The sequence below is a fragment of the Phyllobates terribilis genome, unplaced genomic scaffold (genome assembly GCF_046119375.1).
Source record: "Phyllobates terribilis strain yellow unplaced genomic scaffold, ASM4611937v1 Scaffold_11__3_contigs__length_659146591, whole genome shotgun sequence".
NCBI classification, from domain to species: domain Eukaryota; kingdom Metazoa; phylum Chordata; class Amphibia; order Anura; family Dendrobatidae; genus Phyllobates; species Phyllobates terribilis.
In genome coordinates, this window is record NW_027362771.1 from 575,176,401 (window position 1) to 575,199,840 (window position 23,440).

The 23,440-nt window shown below is 43.6% G+C and overlaps 6 non-coding genes across 6 annotated transcripts; all 6 read right to left on the reverse strand.

Moving 5' to 3' along the window:
- Positions 1–710: 710 nt before the first annotated feature.
- Positions 711–850, reverse strand: LOC141168358 (U4 spliceosomal RNA). Its single transcript, XR_012252096.1, has one exon. It is a non-coding gene; the product is annotated as a U4 spliceosomal RNA (small nuclear RNA).
- Positions 851–3,193: 2,343 nt separating this feature from the next.
- On the reverse strand, positions 3,194–3,266 carry TRNAK-UUU (transfer RNA lysine (anticodon UUU)). The gene has a single exon. It is a non-coding gene; the product is annotated as a tRNA-Lys (tRNA).
- Positions 3,267–14,129: 10,863 nt separating this feature from the next.
- LOC141168472 (U4 spliceosomal RNA) lies at positions 14,130–14,269 on the reverse strand. The gene has a single exon (XR_012252209.1). It is a non-coding gene; the product is annotated as a U4 spliceosomal RNA (small nuclear RNA).
- Positions 14,270–16,542: 2,273 nt separating this feature from the next.
- Positions 16,543–16,682, reverse strand: LOC141168242 (U4 spliceosomal RNA). The gene has a single exon (XR_012251986.1). It is a non-coding gene; the product is annotated as a U4 spliceosomal RNA (small nuclear RNA).
- Positions 16,683–19,509: 2,827 nt separating this feature from the next.
- LOC141168277 (U4 spliceosomal RNA) lies at positions 19,510–19,649 on the reverse strand. The gene has a single exon (XR_012252019.1). It is a non-coding gene; the product is annotated as a U4 spliceosomal RNA (small nuclear RNA).
- A 2,870-nt stretch (positions 19,650–22,519) lies between these two features.
- LOC141168117 (U4 spliceosomal RNA) lies at positions 22,520–22,659 on the reverse strand. Its single transcript, XR_012251867.1, has one exon. It is a non-coding gene; the product is annotated as a U4 spliceosomal RNA (small nuclear RNA).
- Positions 22,660–23,440: the final 781 nt, after the last annotated feature.

Below are 23,440 nucleotides of genomic sequence, written 5' to 3' on the forward strand. Positions count from 1 at the left end.
TTATCAGGAGTACAAAGATGGCGGCACCAGAGCTACCACAAGAGTGCAAAGATGACGGCACCAGAGCTACCACAAGAGTACAAAGATGGCGGCCACACAGTATTATCAGGAGTACAAAGATGGCGGCCGCACAGTATTATCAGGAGTACAAAGATGGCAGCATCAGAGCCACCACAAGAGTACAAAGATGGCGGCCGCACAGTATTATCAGGAGTACAAAGATGGCGGCACCAGACACACCACAAGAGTACAAAGATAGCGGCCGCACAGTATTATCAGGAGTACAAAGATGGCGGCATCAGAGCCACCACAAGAGTACAAAGATGGCGGCACCAGAGCTACCACAAGAGTACAAAGATGGCGGCACCAGAGCTACCACAAGAGTGCAAAGATGGCGGCACCAGAGCTACCACAAGAGTACAAAGATGACGGCCGCACAGTATTATCAGGAGTACAAAGATGGCGGCACCAGACACACCACAAGAGTACAAAGATGGCAGCCGCACAGTATTATCAGGAGTACAAAGATGGCGGCCGCACAGTATTATAAGGAGTACAAAGACGGCAGCATCAGAGCTACCACAAGAGTACAAAGATAGCCACCACATTGCACAACTGAAAGCACTAACATGACAAACTCCAACCACAAAGCTCACAGATTGCTATTTGCACACCACCCATCCTTAGTCTGCTCTTTACCACCTATTCAGTCTCCTGGGAGACTATCAAAAATTGCCATGCTGACTGTATTACGAGCCATCATGGCGGGGTATTGGGAAAAGTTTTCAACTAGCAATAATCACGCCTCGGATAAACCTCATGGGCTATGATACTGCCACTGCGCAAAGCTGGAGGCCATCTGTGAGGAGCTGCGGCCTCCGGATCTGGGGCTCTGTCTACACTGAGGAGAGACAAAGTCATTAGGGGGCTGTGGGAGCAAAGGATTCTGGGAGTGGATATGCTAATAACACCCCTCTCCTAAGTCTGTAATGGCAGAAAGAAAAGCTCCCCAGGCTGGGGGAGGGGAGGGGGTTTATGCACTGATATAATACCGTTATACCATGAGCGCAGAATAACACAAAGTAGTGACTAAATACCAACTTACCATGATCTCATAATAATGCCAGATAGTGAGAGAATACTATCTCTGGGCTCGGCCTCTCCGATCATTTACAGACACCCGCATCCTGTGTAATACCAGGTCCATCAGGTGGTCGAAAAGGGATGTTGTAATCTGTGGCCCTATAGAGGCCACAATGTAAGGAACTGTACAGGTGACCTAGTTGTGGCGCCATCAGAGGAGATCACCGCTAGTCCTCCATGCTGAGCCTCCTCCCATAATATTAGGCCTGTTGTGCTGTATATTATATTATATCACCTATATATCATGGAGTCATTTCAACATTTTTTATTCAATTTTATTAAAAGTTTCTGCCTGAAAAGGTACTCGAACCCTGAACTAAAGATTTAGGACTATTTCAGGCTGGACCTAACTCGCTTCCATTAGCCTCTGAGCACTTCCGAAGAGTGAATGCAACCACGGTTTCCTATAAGAAGGTGCATAGACAGTTTTTTTTAAGCCCTTTTACAATGTAACCACTGCAGCCAATCACTAGCCACAGCAGTAACCAATGTGACTGGAGACTGACAGTAGTGATCACACTTCTGTACGGCCAAAATAGGATGTACAGAGATGGGCTGTTTCCTATTTATGGAGGCGAATATTAAGCAATTGCAGGTTTAAGTCCCCTAAGGGGACTGATAAAAATAAGATCATGCCCATCTGTGCGTCCAGAATAGGATGTACAGAGGCTGCCTGTATAGAGGTGAGTATTAAGCAATCGCAGGTCCAAGTCCCCAAAGGGGACTGATAAAAATAAAATCACTCCCCTTTTACAAATATGTAAAAAAATTAGCACATTGGGTATTGCTGGGTTTCTAAATATCTGAACTAATAAAATATTTTTATCCCAAATGCTACAAGCCGAAACCGAAGAAAAAAAAATCTAATGGCAGAATTGCAGGGGAGGTTGGGGGAGGGGTCATGTCACCTCCCAAAATAAAGTGGAATTAAAACAGATACGAAAGTCATATGGACCCCAAAATGGTACAATATAGACTACACCTCGCCCCGAAAAAAACAAGACCTCGCACAACTCTAACAACCCAAAAAATAAAAGTTATGGCTCTCAGAATATGATGGCTGAAACAAGATATTTTTATTTAAAGCAGTTTGATTTTTTTTTTACAGTAAAACAACTATATAAAATGTGACATCACGATGATCACACTGACAAGTAGAAGAAAGTTATCAGGTCATTTTTACAGCAACTTGAACGCCAAAAAATCAAAACTCAAATAACAATGGCGGAATCAAAACTTTTTCATTACTTGGAATTTTTCCCACTATTCAGTATATTTTATGGCAAAATGAATGCTATCATACAACACTAAATCTCGTCCCGCAAGAGATGAGCTCTCATACAGCAACGCGGATGGAGAAATAAAAATGTTGTGGCTTTTAGAAAACAGAGAGAAAAAAAAATAGATTGGCCACTTCTTTCATCGTCAGCCTGCAGACAAGTCAGATCTCCCACCTCCACAAAATAGGAAAGCACATCTATTATAACCACATGATTCAGTCTCAAAAATGCAACTACTAGTTTATAGCAATTTTTCGGAGTTACAAAAAACAGCGCCACCCCTGTGAACAGGTTGTTTGTGGTATTGCAGCTAGGCCCTATTCTCTTCAATAGAGCTGAGCAGTAATACCAGACTTAATCGGGTTTTTGCACCATCCAGAAATTTCTAGACAGTTCTTTATGGGTTTTCAATGTGTCCATAAACCATGTTCTCTGTTTGTGACTTTCGAAAAGTTGTTCAGAAAAAAAATAAAAATCAGGCTGGCGGCTCCGGACACAACTCTGGACTAGTGTGGAACAGACATTTTTTTCTAATCCTTGACAAAAACTGACCAATGTGACTTCTGACTAATTAACGAATCAGCCTCGGGTTATTTATACTTACCCGAAATCTGTATAAAGCCGGGTCTTCCCCAAGGTGATCCAAAAAGGGACGGTGTAATCTGTGGCCTATGGATGCCACAATATGGGAAACTGTGCAGGTGACCTTACATACATATCATGCAGTTGTTTGAAAAAAAATGTCATGAAATTTTATTAAATAACAATTCTGCCCAAACAGGGACTTAAACCCAGGACCCTCAGATTAAAAGTCTGATGCTCTACTGACTGAGCTATCCAGGCTCTGTGGAAAACATAGGAGTGGTAAGATTTCAGTGTGGAACTAACAACAACTAACACCTTGTATTATATAAATACATCATTTCTTGCACCTGGGAAGTATGAAGGGATCTATACTGATACCATATATTACATGCACGCTCACTGAAGCCCATAGGATGAATGCCTCCTTGGACCTGCCAGGGTCAGTCACAGAGGTTATGTTCCCTCTGTAAGTGACCTAAGGCTGCACACCATAACTACTGATGTGCACAGCTCCCGCCTGCTTTGTGTGCCCCCTATGACTGATCCTGAGTAGCAGGAAACATCCGATGTTCAAGGGGTCACCTACGCAGTCACACAGTAATACCATTTGGAGCCACAAGGCCAAGCGCCATCTCTGCACAGTTCCCCGTCACTTCCGCTCGGACCATACACATAACATGAGAGCAACAAGAGCCTGTATTATGTGCAAAAAGAGTCTGTACTATGTGCAACAAGAGTCTGTACTATGTGCAACAAGACCAACATAATGGAACGCCAACATGGCAGCAACATAAAGAAAATGAATAATATTTAGTCTGTCTCTTATAAGAAGGTGTGTAGACAGTTTTGCTTAACCATTTTACAATGTAACCGCTGCAGCCAATCACTAGCCATAGCAGTGACCAATGTGATCATAGACTGGCTGCAGTGATCCCACATCTGTACGGCCTAATAGGATGTACAGTGACTGGCTGTTTATGAAGTATGGAGGCGAGTATTTTTTCAACTTTTTAAAGGGTTTTTCTATTATTACGTTTTCTATCTCCGTAGGCTCGCCCAGTGAAAATAATAATAAACTGTGTTTTCCTCACCCCCCGATACTTCCGAGCTGCCTGTCTGTCATTGCTTCCCGTCCTGTCAAGAGGCTGCAGCAGTGATGCCACAACTTGTGACCACTACAGCCAATCACTGAGGTCGGCATCAGTCTGGTGATTGGCTGCAGTGGTCACGTTCTGTAGTTGTGATGTCTCGCCAGCAACTTGTCAACAAAGACCAGAGGAAGCGACAGGAAGGCAGCGCTGGATATTAGGAAGTCTGGTGACATAGAGACGTTTATCCTCGGAAACACTTTGAAGATTTCTGTCCTGGACAACCCCTTTAAGGTGATTAGACCGGATCATAGTCAGCTGAAAGGCTCCATGTACATCGAAAGAGACCACGCCTCTCTCCCTGTGGGGTCTGTCCTCTAACTTAGGTTGGGTCTGTGATTCCCCTTCCCCCATCACTTGCGGTTTTGTTTTTTTTATCACACACTTTTAGTGTTTTTCTTAATTTATTTATTTTTTCTGTAGAAAAGTCTGTGTGACCCCAGAAAGAAACAGTTGCTATGAAAGTCTTTGGTGTCCATAGCAACCAATCACAGAGCAGCTTTCATTTTACCAGAGCTGTGTAAGAAATGAAATCCGGACCGTGATTGGTTGCTATGGGAAACAAAGACAACCACCGGTGCAAGCTCTGATCGCTGCTGTTCAACCCTCTGACAATGTCTGACAGCGGCATGTAAATGGTCGTGATTTGTCTGCACCCATCTCGACCCCCCAAATTCCCACCCAGTCCTGCAATGTGATTGCATGGTGCCGATGGGTTACCATGACAGCCGGGGGTCTAGTGAAGGCCCCTGTCACCGCTATGTTTGTACATACAAGTACAGAAAACTTCACCTAATAAATACTATTCATTGTCCAAAAAAAACCAAAGTGCTTTACAAACATGTACTGTATTAGAAATCATGGCTGCTTTCTTCCAAAAACAGCACCGCTCCGGTTCACAGGTTGTGTGTGGTATTGCAACTGAGCTCCATTTACTAAAATAAAGCTGAGCAGTAATTCCAGACACGACCCGTCCATAACGGCGGAGCTCCGTCCAGAGGAAAGGTTTATCTAAGACCGGTTTCACAAATCTGCGGTCCACAGTCTGGGTGCGATCCATGATGTACGGAGCGGCTGCGGGTCTCTTATATCAGGCAATCGCAGGGTTAAACCCCGAAGGGACTGAAAAAAAATCAAATACATTTAAAGAAAAAAATTAAAATTATATACCGTATATTCCGGCATATAAGACGACCCCCCCTACTTTCCTGTTAAAATATAGAGTTTAGGATATATTCACCGTATAGGACTACCCCTTTTCCAACGCATACCAAACACCGGTAAAAATGAAAAAAAAAACAGATTTGAATTTAACATGGTCCTTTTTTAATTTAAATTCTTATGACATGCAGGTATATAGCAGGAAAACTGTCACTCATAAACATAAGGCATACAACAACAACATTACTATCATCCATTTTCATCAGCGGCATACACCGGTACCCGACAATTTACAACAGAAAGAATAGAGCTTCACACATAGATTAGATAGATAGAAATATGTCAGTCACATATATATGAAGTACAGTGACAGTGTTGGTTACTGTACTTGTCATTTAGTGTAAAGGATTTATTTAAAAAAATAATAGTGTTTTCATGCACCGTCTCTTTAAAAAAGCCGGCCGGCAATTCAGCATCTGTACCCGACAATTTATAACAGAAAGAATAGAGCATCACACATAGATTAGATAGATAGAAACATGTCAGTCACATATATATGAAGTACAGTGACAGTGTTGATTACTGTACTTGTCATTTAGTGTTAAAATAAAGGATTTATTTTAAAAAAAATTGGCGTGGGGTTCCCCTTAATTTTAGTCTCTAGCGGAGGTTAAGCAGATGGCTGGGGCAGATGTTTGAAGCCTGGGAAGAGGGTAATACCCACGGAGCTTCCCAGTCTACTAATATCAGCCCCCAGATGAATACCTAGCCTTCACTAGCTATTAAAATGGGGGACCCCCCCAAAAAAATGACGTGGGGTCCCCCCTATTTTAATAGCTAGCAAAGGCTAGGCAGACAGCTGGGGGCTGATATTAATAGCCCAGGAAGGGTGCCATGAATATTGGCCCCCTCCCAGGCTAGAAACACCAGCCGTCAGCCGCCCCAGAAATGGCGCATCCATAGGATGCGCCAATTCTGGCACTTAGCCTCACTCTTCCCACTGCCCTGTAGCGGTGGCGGGGGGTAATAGGGCTGGGGTTCATGTCAGCGCCAGCTGCCATGAAGCCCAGGTTAGTAATGATGGGCGTCTATAAGACACCCCCATTGCTAACCTACAAAGTGTTAAAAAGAAAAAACACACACTACACCAAGAAAAAAATAATTTATTTGAAATAAACCACACCATTTTATTTAATTCTTAGTTTACTAAAAAAAAAATAGTTACCTGTCCACGTTCCTGCGCTGATCTCCCATGCACAGCTGTCACATCTGGAGATGGTGACAGCTGTGCATGGCTGCTGTAAGCTCACGCTGCCGGGAACACATCCGCTCCCGGCAGCGGGAGCCACTGACTGAAGTCACCGGAGTGCATTCAGTCAGCGCAGCTCCGGAGACCTCCTTTACGGCACTGCTGTACCGTGGGAATTTCTCACGATACAGCAGGGCCGTAAAGCAGCTAACTGGAGCAGCGCTGCCTGAACTCCGGCGAACCCGCTTATGCAATGACGGGGCTGCTTTACGGCCCCGTCATTCTAGCGGCGGCGGTTCAGAGCGGTCACATTCTATGTGGCTGCTCTAAACTGGAGATCATCGTGGGACACTCGTGAACTACTACGGAGGGGTAAGGATAAGGTTGTGGTTTATTATTTTATATTTTATTACAGGAGATCGATGGCTTCGGGGAATTAGGTGTCTAGGTGAGTATAGGTGTAGTTTTTTATTTTTTACTTTATTTTAGGTGGCGATCGGCGGGGACAGGTAATGTATGAACTAATTTATTGTAGGTAACCACTGGCCACCAATGACATGTATTTAACATTTATTGGGGACACAGTAGGGCAATTTATATAGCAGGATCAGGCTGATGGGAACTACTGCTCCCATCGAGCTGATCCTACTGGCAGGAATGGACGGGGGACAGACATAGGCCGATGGGAGTAGTAGTGTCACATCGGCCTATGTCTGCCTGCACGCACACACCCGCACACATCGCACAGACACCGCGCACACCCGCAGACATCGCACAGACACCGCACACATCGCACAGACACCGCACACACCCCCAGACATCGCACAGACACCGCGCACACCCGCACACACTCGCAGACATCTCACAGACACCGCACACACCCGCAGACATCGCACAGACACCCCACACACACTCGCAGACACACGCACAGACATCCGCACACACCAATCATGACGGGTCTGGGAGGTGAGGCTGACCTGTGAGACCGTGGGAAAGTTCATGTGAGTTCATGCAATGCAGTGAAGCATGAACTCACATGAACCCTCTGAGGGCACCGCGGCGACTTCAAATGAACAGCTGATCGGCATCACCTGATACCTCAGCTGTTCATTTGAAATAACCGGCGGGAAAGCGCAGCACAGAACGGGAAAGCCGGCGGTGAAGTCTTTTCACTGCCGGCTTCCCCGCCCGGGTCCTTCGCTCCCCGCTCCTTGGTGCTGCGCTCCCCGCCCGGTTCTAACTTACGATCGGGATGGGAGGTGGCGAGGGGAGCGGAGGATCGGGGTGGGAGGCTGCGGGGAAGCAGTATGGGGCTGTGTGATTGTTTAAAACTTCCCAGCTCCGGACACAGCGCAGCACTTCTGTGACAAGTGAAAGCTGTCGGCACAGAAGCCCTGCGCTGTGTCCGGAGCTGGGAAGACACTGAGATGTGTCAGAAAAGTTCGCTAGGTTCTGTCTGTCTCCGCTGCTGGGAATACGCTGCGCTGTGTCAGTTTCAGCACAGAAGCGCTGACTGTCTGGACCTACCGCCGCCGTATTTTAACTCCCTCCACCTTATATTAACTCCCACATGGCAGAGATACGGCCACGGCAGCTTATTAACACCCCCAGAGTATCCCCGCATGTCAATTTCTGAAAGTTCAAAAACGTTACCGGCGTATAAGACGACCCCAGACTAGACAGAAGATTTTTCAGTCTTCAAAAGTCGTCTTATACGCCGGAATATACGGTATATATTGAATAAATATATTTAAATAAATCGTATTTTCTCAGTTTAAGAAGAAAAAAATAGATATACATATCATATCTATATTTAAATACATATTATATATATATCATTTTATATACATATATTTAAATATATATTATAATATTTAAAGAAAAAATAAAAATTATGTGCATATATATATATAATCTTTAACATTTTTTAGATTTTTCAAAAAATGTTCATATCTAATATTTATAATATTTAAAGAAGAAATAAAAATATATTTATATATACATATATATCCAAAAAAGACAAATGCAGCAGCACTCCATTGTTCAATATAGGGCAAACTTTTTCAAGCTGGAAAAAGTTTCACATTTTGAACGAAACGTTGCCCTGACGTGATGGGTCAATAAATCCCCCTATATTGGACTATGGAGCGCTGCCTTTGTCTTTGCTGGACGTCCTGAGGTTTGGTTTTGCCTGTAAGGCGTATTTAGCACCCAACTGTTTTTGTAATAACTTTGCTAGTGCTGCACCTGTATTTTTCTAATTATATATTCATATAAATAAATATAAATATATATATATATATATATATACACACACACATATGTACAGTATATATAGAATTTTTTCATGTATTGTTTTACATTTTCTGATATGTATATATATATACACATATACTATCAGTACTATTTTGGGGTCTATATGACTTTTTTTATCTCTTATTATTCCATCATATTTTGGGAGGTGACCAAAAAAATCCCAGAGAATTTGCCATTTACACTTTCTTCTGTTTTGGTGCACGCCGTATATAATAAATAGTATTTTATATATGTACCAAGCGATAACAAATGTGTTAATTTTTTATTTATTTTTGGAAAAGTGGGTGTTTGATCTTTATACACACAGATATATATACAGTGCTGGCCAAAAGTATTGGCACCCCTGCAATTCTGTCAGATAGTACTCAGTTTCTTCCTGAAAATGATTGCAATCACAAATTCTTTGGTATTATTCTCTTCATTTAATTTGTCTTCAATGAAAAAAACACAAAAAGAATTGTCCTAAAGCCAAATTGGATATAATTCCACACCAAACCTAAAAAAGGGGGTGGGCAAAAGTATTGGCACCCTTTGAAAAATCATGTAATGCTTCTCTAATTCGTGTAATTAACAGCACCTGTAACTTACCTGTGGCACCTAACAGGTGTTGGCAATAACTAAATCACACTTGCAGCCAGTTAACATGGATTAAAGTAGACTCAACCTCTGTCCTGTGTCCTTCTGTGTACCACATTGAGCATGGAGAAAAGAAAGAAGACCAAAGAACTGTCTGAGGACTTGAGAAACCAAATTGTGAGGAAGCATGAGCAATCTCAAGGCTACAAGTCCATCTCCAAAGACCTGAATGTTCCTGTGTCTTCCGTGCGCAGTGTCATCAAGAAGTTTAAAGCCCATGGCACTGTGGCTAACCTCCCTAGATGTGGACGGAAAAGAAAAATTGACGAGAGATTTCAACGCAAGATTGTGCGGATGGTGGATAAAGAATCTCGACTAACATCCAAACAAGTTCAAGCTGCCCTGCAGTCCGAGGGTACGACAGTGTCAACCCGTACTATCCGTCGACATCTGAATGCCAATTCTGGCACTTAGCCTCACTCTTCCCACTGCCCTGTAGCGGTGGCAGGGGGTAATAGGGCTGGGGTTCATGTCAGCGCCAGCTGCCATGAAGCCCAGGTTAGTAATTATGGGCGTCTATAAGACACCCCCATTGCTAACCTACAAAGTGTTAAAAAGAAAAAACACACACTACACCAAGAAAAAAATAATTTATTTGAAATAAACCACACCATTTTATTTAATTCTTAGTTTACTAAAAAAAAAATAGTTACCTGTCCACGTTCCTGCGCTGATCTCCCATGCACAGCTGTCACATCTGGAGATGGTGACAGCTGTGCATGGCTGCTGTAAGCTCACACTGCCGGGAACACGTCCGCTCCCGGCAGCGGGAGCCACTGACTGAGGTCACCGGAGTGCATTCAGATGGGAGTAGTAGTGTCACATCGGCCTATGTCTGCCTGCACGCACACACCCGCACACATCGCACAGACACCGCGCACACCCGCAGACATCGCACAGACACCGCACACATCGCACAGACACCGCACACACCCCCAGACATCGTACAGACACCGCGCATACCCGCACACACTCGCAGACATCGCACAGACACCGCGCACACCCGCACACACTCGCAGACATCTCACAGACACCGCACACACCCGCAGACATCGCACAGACACCCCACACACACTCGCAAACACACGCACAGACACCCGCACACACCAATCATGACGGGTCTGGGAGGTGAGGCTGACCTGTGAGACCGTGGGAAAGTTCATGTGAGTTCATGCAATGCAGTGAAGCATGAACTCACATGAACCCTCTGAGGGCACCGCGGCGACTTCAAATGAACAGCTGATCGGCATCACCTGATACCTCAGCTGTTCATTTGAAATAACCGGCGGGAAAGCGCAGCACAGAACGGGAAAGCCGGCGGTGAAGTCTTTTCACTGCCGGCTTCCCCGCCCGGGTCCTTCGCTCCCCGCTCCTTGGTGCTGCGCTCCCCGCCCGGTCCTAACTTACGATCGGGATGGGAGGTGGCGAGGGGAGCGGAGGATCGGGGTGGGAGGCTGCGGGGAAGCAGTATGGGGCTGTGTGATTGCTTAAAACTTCCCAGCTCCGGACACAGCGCAGCGCTTCTGTGACAAGTGAAAGCTGTCGGCACAGAAGCCCTGCGCTGTGTCCGGAGCTGGGAAGACACTGCGATGTGTCAGAAAAGTTCGCTAGGTTCTGTCTGTCTCCGCTGCTGGGAATACGCTGCGCTGTGTCAGTTTCAGCACAGAAGCGCTGACTGTCTGGACCTACCGCCGCCGTATTTTAACTCCCTCCACCTTATATTAACTCCCACATGGCAGAGATACGGCCACGGCAGCTTATTAACACCCCCAGAGTATCCCCGCATGTCAATTTCTGAAAGTTCAAAAACATTACCGGCGTATAAGACGACCCCAGACTAGACAGAAGATTTTTCAGTCTTCAAAAGTCGTCTTATACGCCGGAATATACGGTATATATTGAATAAATATATTTAAATAAATCGTATTTTCTCAGTTTAAGAAGAAAAAAATAGATATACATATCATATCTATATTTAAATACATATTATATATATATCATTTTATATACATATATTTAAATATATATTATAATATTTAAAGAAAAAATAAAAATTATGTGCATATATATATATATATATATATATATATATATATATATATAATCTTTAACATTTTTTAGATTTTTCAAAAAATGTTCATATCTAATATTTATAATATTTAAAGAAGAAATAAAAATATATTTATATATACATATATATCCAAAAAAGACAAAGGCAGCAGCACTCCATTGTTCAATATAGGGCAAACTTTTTCAAGCTGGAAAAAGTTTCACATTTTGAACGAAACGTTGCCCTGACGTGATGGGTCAATAAATCCCCCTATATTGGACTATGGAGCGCTGCCTTTGTCTTTGCTGGACGTCTTGAGGTTTGGTTTTGCCTGTAAGGCGTATTTAGCACCCAACTGTTTTTGTAATAACTTTGCTAGTGCTGCACCTGTATTTTTCTAATTAGATATTCATATAAATAAATATAATATATATATATATATATATATATATATATATATATATACACACACATATGTACAGTATATATAGAATTTTTTCATGTATTGTTTTACATTTTCTGATATGTATATATATACACATATACTATCAGTACTATTTTGGGGTCTATATGACTTTTTTTATCTCTTATTATTCCATCATATTTTGGGAGGTGACCAAAAAAATCCCAGAGAATTTGCCATTTACACTTTCTTCTGTTTTGGTGCACGCCGTATATAATAAATAGTATTTTATATATGTACCAAGCGATAACAAATGTGTTAATTTTTTATTTATTTTTGGAAAAGTGGGTGTTTGATCTTTATACACACAGATATATATACAGTGCTGGCCAAAAGTATTGGCACCCCTGCAATTCTGTCAGATAGTACTCAGTTTCTTCCTGAAAATGATTGCAATCACAAATTCTTTGGTATTATTCTCTTCATTTAATTTGTCTTCAATGAAAAAAACACAAAAAGAATTGTCCTAAAGCCAAATTGGATATAATTCCACACCAAACCTAAAAAAGGGGGTGGGCAAAAGTATTGGCACCCTTTGAAAAATCATGTGATGCTTCTCTAATTCGTGTAATTAACAGCACCTGTAACTTACCTGTGGCACCTAACAGGTGTTGGCAATAACTAAATCACACTTGCAGCCAGTTAATATGGATTAAAGTTGACTCAACCTCTGTCCTGTGTCCTTGTGTGTACCACATTGAGCATGGAGAAAAGAAAGAAGACCAAAGAACTGCCTGAGGACTTGAGAAACCAAATTGTGAGGAAGCATGAGCAATCTCAAGGCTACAAGTCCATCTCCAAAGACCTGAATGTTCCTGTGTCTTCCGTGCGCAGTGTCATCAAGAAGTTTAAAGCCCATGGCACTGTGGCTAACCTCCCTAGATGTGGACGGAAAAGAAAAATTGACGAGAGATTTCAACGCAAGATTGTGCGGATGGTGGATAAAGAACCTCGACTAACATCCAAACAAGTTCAAGCTGCCCTGCAGTCCGAGGGTACGACAGTGTCAACCCGTACTATCCGTCGACATCTGAATGAAAAGGGACTGTATGGTAGGATACCCAGAAGACCTCACTTCTTACCCCGAGACATAAAAAAGCCAGGCTGGAGTTTACCAAAACTTACCTGAGAAAGCCTAAAACGTTTTGGAAGAATGTTCTCTGGTCAGATGAGACAAAAGTAGAGCTTTTTTGGAAAAAGCATCAACATAGAGTGTACAGGAAAAAAAAGAGGCATTCAAAGAAAAGAACGCGGTCCCTACAGTCAAACATGGCGGAGGTTCCCTGATGTTTTGGGGTTGCTTTGCTGCCTCTGGCACTGGACTGCTTGACCCTGTGCATGGCTTTATGAAGTCTGAAGACTACCAACAAATTTTGCAGCATAATGCAGGGCCCAGTGTGAGAAAGCTGGGTCTCCCTCAGAAGTCATGGGTCTTCCAGCAGAACAATAACCCAAAACACACTTCCAAAAGCACTATAAAATGGTTTTAGAGAAAGCACTGGAGACTTCTAAGGTGGCCAGCAATGAGTCCAGACCTGAATCCCATAGAACACCTGTGGAGAGATCTCAAAATGGCAGTTTGGAGAAGGCACCCTTCAAATATCAGGGACCTGGAGCAGTTTGCCAAAGAAGAATGGTCTACAATTCCAGCAGAGCATTGTAAGAAACTCATTGATGGTTACCGGAAGCGGTTGTTCGCAGTTATTTTGGCTAAAGGTTGTGCAACCAAGTATTAGGCTGAGGGTGCCAATACTTTTGTCCGGCCCTTTTTTGGAGTTTTGTGTGAAATGATCAATGATTGATTTTTGCTTCATTCTCTTTTGTGTTTTTTCCTTGCAAGCAAATTAAATGAAGATAATAAGACCAAAGAATTTGTGATTGCAATTAGTTTCAGGAAGAAACTGAGTATTATCTGACAGAATTGCAGGGGTGCCAATACTTTTGGCCAGCACTGTATATATATATATATATATATATAATTCTTCCTGCATGGAACAAGTTCTCATTGGCATAGAAATATACCTGAAATGTTGTAATTTCTAGAATATTGATCCTACAGCACATGGCCGATTTAGATCTAGCTCAACCACCTATTCAGTCTCCTGGGAGACAGTCAAAAATTGCCATGCTGACTGTATTACGAGCCCTCATGGCGGGGTATTGCGAAAAGTTTTCAACTAGCAATAATCACGCCTCGGATAAACTTCATGGGCTATGATACTGCCACTGCGCAAAGCTGGAGGCCATCTGTGAGGAGCTGCGGCCTCCGGATCTGGGGCTCTGTCTACACTGAGGAGAGACAAAGTCATTAGGGGGCTGTGGGAGCAAAGGATTCTGGGAGTGGATATGCTAATAAACCCCTCCCCTAAGTCTGTAATGGAAGAAAGAAAAGCCCCACAGGCTGGGGGAGGGGAGGGGGTTCATCCTCCACCTGACTGCTCTTCAGTAACTGAATACCGCCATATCATCACCACATAATAACACCAGATAGTGACTGAATATCGCCATACCATCACCACATAATAACACTAAATAGTGACTGAATACCGCCATACCATCACCACATAATAACACCAAATAGTGGCTGAATACCGCCATACCATCACCACATAATAACACCAAATAGTGACTGAATACCGCCATACCATCACCACATAACAGCAAATAGTGACTGAATACCGCCATACCATCACCACATAACACCAGATAGTGACTGAATATCGCCATACCATCACCACATAATAACACCAGATAGTGACTGAATATCGCCATACCATCACCACATAACAGCAAATAGTGACTGAATACCGCAATACCATCACCACATAATAACACCAAATAGTGGCTGAATACCGCCATACCATCACCACATAATAACTCCAAATAGTGGCTGAATACAGCCATACCATCACCACATAACACAAAATAGTGGCTGAATACAGCCATACCATCACCACATAACACCAAATAGTGGCTGAATACCGCCATACCATCACCACATAACCAAATAGTGACTGAATAGCGCCATACCATCAATACATAATAACAGCAAATATTGACTGAATACCGCCATACCATCACCACGTAATAACACCAAATAATGACTGAATACCGCCATACCATCACCACATAATAACAGCAAATAGTGACTGAATACCGCCATACCATCACCACATACTAACAGCAAATATTGACTGAATACCACCATACCATCACCACATAATAACACCAGATAGTGACTGAATACCGCCATACCATCACCACATAATAACAGCAAATAGTGACTGAATACCGCCATACCATCCCCACATAATATCACCAAATAGTGATTGAATACCGCCATACCATCACCACATACTAACACCAAATAGTGACTAAATACCGCCATATCATCACCACATAATAACACGAGATAGTGACTGAATACCGCCATACCATCACCACATAATAACACCAAATAGTGGCTGAATATAGCCATACCATCGCCACATAGTAACACTAAATGGTGGCTGAATACCGCCATACCATCACCACATAATAACACCAAATAGTGACTGAATACCGCCATACCATCCCCACATAATATCACCAAATAGTGATTGAATACCGCCTTACCATCACCACATACTAACACCAAATAGTGACTAAATACCGCCATATCATCACCACATAATAACACGAGATAGTGACTGAATACCGCCATACCATCACCACATAATAACACCAAATATTGGCTGAATACCGCCATACCATCACCACATAATAACACCAAATAGTGACTGAATACCGCCATACCATCCCCACATAATATCACCAAATAGTGATTGAATACCGCCTTACCATCACCACATACTAACACCAAATAGTGACTAAATACCGCCATATCATCACCACATAATAACACGAGATAGTGACTGAATACCGCCATACCATCACCACATAATAACACCAAATATTGGCTGAATACCGCCATACCATCACCACATAATAACACCAAATAGTGGCTGAATACCGCCATACCATCACCACATAATAACACCAAATAGTGACTGAATACCACCATACCATCACCACATAGTAACACCAAATAATGACTGTAATACCGCCATACCATCACCACATAATAACACCAAATATTGGCTGAATACCGCCATACCATCACCACAAAATAACACCAAATAGTGGCTGAATACCGCCATACCATCACCACATAATAACACCAAATAGTGACTGAATACCACCATACCATCACCACATAGTAACACCAAATAATGACTGTAATACCGCCATACCATCACCACATAATAACAAAAAACAACCATAACATGACTATATATGGAGAAATCTCCAGGGAAGGTACTGAATAGATAGTAATTCTGTAATTGATCCCGCACGTTTCTTTGCTGATTCTCAGCCCGACACATGTAACATACGGCTCCAACACAACTGTATATAGATTTATTCCAGCTAAACAGCAATAACTCTTCTTCTACTATTAACCACCTACTCAGTCTCCTGGGAGACTATCAAAAATTGCTATGCTGACTGTATTACGAGCCGTCATGGCGGGGTATTGGGAAAAGTTTTCAACTAGCAATAATCACGCCTCGGATAAACCTCATGGGCTATGATACTGCCACTGCGCAAAGCTGGAGGCCATCTGTGAGGAGCTGCGGCCTCCGGATCTGGGGCTCTGTCTACACTGAGGAGAGACAAAGTCATTAGGGGGCTGTGGGAGCAAAGGATTCTGGGATTGGATATGCTAATAACACCCCTCTCCTAAGTCTGTAATGGAAGAAAGAAAAGCCCCCCAGGCTGGGGGAGGGGAGAGGGTTTATCCTCCATCTGATCATAGTGTCACCACCTCCTGCTATACAGACTGTCTGCTCCTGCGTCCTGGGGGAACCTTCACTTATGTATTACAGGATTGCATTACCAGGGACTTCCTGATGATGGCGCTAGAGCAGCTGAGAAGCAATACTGTCATGCTGTGACCATATAATAACAAATAGTGATTAAATACCGCCATATATTAACCCTCCCTATCGATCCTACCTTCAAATTATCTGCTAACCTTAAAGGTTCACATACTTTTGTCACTCACAGACATGTGAGATTGGATTATTTTCTTTAAAAAAAAGTGTAAAAGTTTAATGTTTTGGACTCATTTGATTTGGTTCTTCATCCACTTGTGAAAAGCTGATGTCGTTTTAGGTCAAATTTATGCAGAAATTAGGAAAATTCTGATATGGGGAAAGATACTAAGAGGGTCTCATAATGAACTGGGGGTGGGAGGGGACGCTATCAATGAAATAGGGGTGGAAGAGAACACTAAACAGGGACTTATGATGAATTGGGGGTCGGGGAGGCTGTTACCAGAAGTTTATAATGAAAAAAAACTAAAAAAATAGTGACTGTACCATAAACACCCAATAATACCAAATAGTGACTGAATAATACCACAATACTATGAACACACAAAAGCAAATAGTGACTGTAACACCGCCATAACATGACCATATAATAGCACCCCAAAACCATAACATGACTCTATTTGGAGTAATCTCCAGGGAAGCAGCTGACTAGACATTAATTCTGTAATTGATTCTCCACATTTCTTTGCTTATTCTTTTGGCCTTAGGCACTGGCGTAACGCTAATGGCGGCAGGCCACACCACTGCTATGGGGCCCCTCACCGCAGCAGGCACCGCACTGAGCCCCGCCTCTGCCTGTTAGCACCAGCGCTGCCCAGCCGCCCACACAGAATGATCGGGGTGGAAGTGTCTACTGATGCTCCTTCCTCTATCTTCATTGCTCTCGCTGATGGCCGGAGTGGGGCCCAGTGTGAGAAATGATGATGGAGGAGGGAGCATCAGCATCATTCTTCCTCGGCGTCTGACGTGTCAGAGCAGCGGGCGCCCTGTAATGACGTCATCTCGCCCACTGCTTTGACACGTCAGACGAGGTGTCCAGCGCTTCACACCACACGCTGAGGAGACTGGAGCATTGGGCGCAAAAAGGACAGATGAGTACTGTATTTTTTTTTTAATCAGTGACTGGTGGCCATAATACAGTATGGGGGTGCATTATATTGTATGGAGGATCATGGAGGTGCATAATACTGTATGAAGGATGAAGGGGGTGCATTATATTGTATGGAAGACCATGGGGGCACATTAAACTGTATGGAGGATCATGAGGGTGTATACAACTGTATGGAGGATCATGGGGTTGCATTATATTGTATGGTGTACTATGGGGGTACATTATGCTGTATCGAGGACCATGGGGATACATTATGCTGTATGGAGGACCATGGGGGCGCATTATACTGTATGGAGGAACAGGGGGGTGCATACTACTGTATGGAGGACCATTAATGGGGCATACTACTGTATGGAAGATCATGGGGGTGCATTATATTGTATGGAGGTGCATACTACTGAAAGGAGGATCACGGAAGAGCATTATATTGTATGGAGGATTATGGGGGTGCATTATACTGTATGGAGGATCATGGGGGTGCATACTACTGTATGGAGGACCATGGTAATGCATACTACTGTATGGAGGACCATGGGGGTGCATTATACTGTATGGAGGACCATGTGGGGTGTATTATATTGTGGGAAGGACCATGCAGGTGCATTATACTGTCTGGAGGGTCATGGTGGGCGCATTATATTGTGTGGAGGACCATGGGGTGCATTATACTGTATGGAGGATCATGGGAGTGCATTATACTGTATGGAGGACCATGGGGTGCATTATTCTGTATGGAGGACCATGGGAGCACATTATTCTGTATGGAGGACCATGGGGGTTCATACTACTGTATGGAGTACCATAGGGGGTGCATTATATTGTATGGAGGACCATGGAGAGTGCATTATACTATATGGAGAGTTATGGGGGACGCATTATACTATATGGAAGGCTATGTGGGGCCATTATAATATGTGGGGGTCTATTATACTGTATGCAAGCAATTATACTGTTTGGAGGGCTAGTGCGGGCTATTATACTATATGTAGGCCCATTATAGTGCATGGAGGGCTGTGTGGGGGTCACAGTTTGGGGGATCACCATACTTTGCCTGTGGAGTTGAAGTGGGGTACAGTAGGGTCATTATAATGTGTGTAGAGGAATTCATCATGGGGGTATCATACTGTGTTTGGGGGGCACATTTGTTTACATATTTTATGGGGGCAATGAAAGAGGAATCTATGACTTCAGCAGGAGGAAAATCGCTATGTAAAGGCTGGAAGGTTGTGAGATCAGCTCTTCTGTGATCTGACTATTATTATTTTTTTCTTGGGGGCCCCCATGATTTCTATGTACGCCCCTGGCCTGAGGGAAATTAAACTTTACATATAATTCTCAGCCCCACATATAACACAAAGCTCCAATACAACTGTATATAGAATTACTCTAGCTAAACAAGAATAACAGTTTTCTACTATTAACCACCTATTCAGTCTCCTGGGAGACTGTCAAAAATTGCCATGCTGACTGTATTACGAGCCCTCATGGCGGGGTATTGGGAAATGTTTTCAACTAGCAATAATCACACCTCGGATAAACCTCATGGGCTATGATACTGCCACTGCGCAAAGCTGGAGGCCATCTGTGAGGAGCTGCGGCCTCCGGATCTGGGGCTCTGTCTAGACTAAGGAGAGACAAAGTCATTAGGGGGCTGTGGGAGCAAAGGATTCTGGGAGTGGATATGCTAATAATGCCCCTCCCCTAAATCTGTAATGGAAGAAACAAATGCCCCCCAGGCTGGGGGAGGGGAGAGGGTTCATCCTCCATCTGACCATAGTGTCACCACCTCCTGCTATACAGACTGTCTGCTCCTGTGTCCTGGGGGAACCTTCACTTATGTGTTACAGGATTGCATTACCAGGGACTTCCTGATGATGGCGCAAGAAGAGCAGCTGAGAAGCAATACTGTCATGCTGTGACCATATAATAACAAATAGTGATTAAATACCGCCATATGTTAACCCTCCCTATCGATCCTACCTTCAAATTATCTGCTAACCTTAAAGGTTCACATACTTTTGTCACTCACAGACATGTGAGATTGGATTATTTTCTTTAAAAAAAAGTGTAAAAGTTTAATGTTTTGGACTCATTTGATTTGGTTCTTCATCCACTTGTGAAAAGCTGATGTCGTTTTAGGTCAAATTTATGCAGAAATTAGGAAAATTCTGATGTGGGGAAAAATACTAAGAGGGTCTCATAATGAACTGGGGGTGGGAGGGGACGCTATCAATGAAATAGGGGTGGAAGAGAACACTAAACAGGGACTTATGATGAATTGGGGGTCGGGGAGGCTGTTACCAGAAGCTTCTAATGAAAAAAAACTAAAAAAATAGTGACTGTACCATAAACACCCAATAATACCAAATAGTGACTGAATAATACCACAATACTATGAACACACAAAAGCAAATAGTGACTGTAACACCGCCATAACATGACCATATAATAGCACCCCAAAACCATAACATGACTCTATTTGGAGTAATCTCCAGGGAAGCAGCTGACAAGATATTAATTCTGTAATTGATTCTCCACATTTCTTTGCTTATTCTTTTGGCCTTAGGCACTGGCGTAACGCCAATGGCGGCAGGCCACACCACTGCTATGGGGCCCCTCACCGCAGCAGATACCGCACTGAGCCCCGCCTCTGCCTGTTAGCACCAGCGGTGCCCAGCCGCCCACACAGAATGATGGGGGTGGAAGTGTCTACTGACGCTCCTTCCTCTATCTTCATTGCTCTCGCTGATGGCCGGAGGGGGGCCCAGTGTGAGCAATGATGATGGAGGAGGGAGCATCAGCATCATTCTTCCTCGGCGTCTGACGTGTCAGAGCAGCGGGCGCCCTGTAATGACGTCATCGCGCCCGCTGCTCTGACACATCAGACGAGGTGTCCAGCGCTTCACACCACACGCTGAGGAGACTGGAGCATTGGGCGCAAAAAGGACAGATGAGTACTGTATTTTTTTTTAATCAGTGACTGGTGGCCATAATACAGTATGGGGGTGCATTATATTGTATGGAGGATCATGGAGGTGCATAATACTGTATGAAGGATCAAGGGGGTGCATTATATTGTATGGAAGACCATGGGGGCACATTAAACTGTATGGAGGATCATGAGGGTGTATACAACTGTATGGAGGATCATGGGGTTGCATTATATTGTATGGTGTACTATGGGGGTACATTATGCTGTATCGAGGACCATGGGGATACATTATGCTGTATGGAGGACCATGGGGGTGCATTATACTGTATGGAGGAACAGGGGGGTGCATACTACTGTATGGAGGACCATTAAGGGTGCATACTACTGTATGGAAGATCATGGGGGTGCATTATATTGTATGGAGGGTGATGGGGGTGCATACTACTGAAAGGAGGATCACGGAAGTGCATTATATTGTATGGAGGATTATGGGGGTGCATTATACTGTATGGAGGATCATGGGGGTGCATACTACTGTATGGAGGACCATGGTAATGCATACTACTGTATGGGGGACCATGGGGGTGCATTATACTGTATGGAGGACCATGTGGGGTGTATTATATTGTGGGAAGGACCATGCAGGTGCATTATACTGTCTGGAGGGTCATGGTGGGCGCATTATATTGTGTGGAGGACCATGGGGTGCATTATACTGTATGGAGGATCATGGGGGTGCATTATACTGTATGGAGGACCATGGGGTGCATTATTCTGTATGGAGGACCATGGGAGCACATTATTCTGTATGGAGGACCATGGGGGTTCATACTACTGTATGGAGTACCATAGGGGGTGCATTATATTGTATGGAGGACCATGGGGAGTGCACTATATTTTATGGAGGACCATGGAGAGTGCATTATACTATATGGATAGTTATGGGGGACGCATTATACTATATGGAAGGCTATGTGGGGCCATTATAATATGTGGGGGTCTATTATACTGTATGCAAGCAATTATACTGTTTGGAGGGCTAGTGCGGGCTATTATACTGTATGTAGGCCCATTATAGTGCATGGAGGGCTGTGTGGGGGTCACAGTTTGGGGGATCACCATACTTTGCCTGTGGAGTTGAAGTGGGGTACAGTAGGGTCATTATAATGTGTGTAGAGGAATTCATCATGGGGGTATCATACTGTGTTTGGGGGGCACATTTGTTTACATATTTTATGGGGGCAATGAAAGAGGAATCTATGACTTCAGCAGGAGGAAAATCGCTATGTAAAGGCTGGAAGGTTGTGAGATCTGCTCTTCTGTGATCTGACTATTATTATTTTTTTCTTAGGGGCCCCATGATTTCTATGTACGCCCCTGGCCTGAGAGAAATAAAACTTTACATATAATTCTCAGCCCCACATATAACACAGAGCTCCAATACAACTGTATATAGAATTACTCTAGCTAAACAGGAATAGTAGTTTTTCTACTATTAACCACCTATTCAGTCTCCTGGGAGACTGTCAAAAATTGCCATGCTGACTGTATTACGAGGCCTCATGGCGGGGTATTGGGAAAAGTTTTCAACTAGCAATAATCACGCCTCGGATAAACCTCATGGGCTATGATACTGCCACTGCGCAAAGCTGGAGGCCATCTGTGAGGAGCTGCGGCCTCCGGATCTGGGGCTCTGTCTACACTGAGGAGAGACAAAGTCATTAGAGGGCTGTGGGAGCAAAGGATTCTGGGAGCAAAGGATTCTGGGAGCATAGGATTCTGGGAGCATAGGATTCTGGGAGCATAGGATTCTGGGAGCATACGATATGCTAATAAACCCCTCCCCTAAGTCTGTCATGGAAGAAACAAGAGACGTTTCAACATTTTTGATTAAAAGCTTCCGTCTGAACAGGGACTTGAACAGGGATTAAAAGTCTGATGCTACCGACTGAGCTATCCGGGCTTCTGTACAGACTCTCTGAGGTCAGGACTTTCTGCTGGGTCTCTCCGCCGTCTGACGGCTCCTCATTTCCGGTTACACAGTTTCTCCATCTTCTACTACACGAACTCAGCACCAGATCCGATTTCCTGGAGAGGAAGCTTTACTTATGTATTAGGGGATTATGTTACTAGTGACCCCCGCTGAAAATGCCAGGAGAGCAGCTGACATACCGCCATACTATAACCACATGATAACACCAAGTAGTGACTGAATACCGCCATACTATAACCACATAATAACAACAAGTAGTGACTGAATGCCTCAAAACCATGGTCGTATAACGGCACCAAATAGTGACTGGATACCGCCATACAGTGACAACAAAATAGCATTAAACATTGACTGATTAGTGAATGAATACCGCCATACCATATAATAACACCAGATAGTGACTGAATACTGCCATACCATCACCACATAACACTAGATA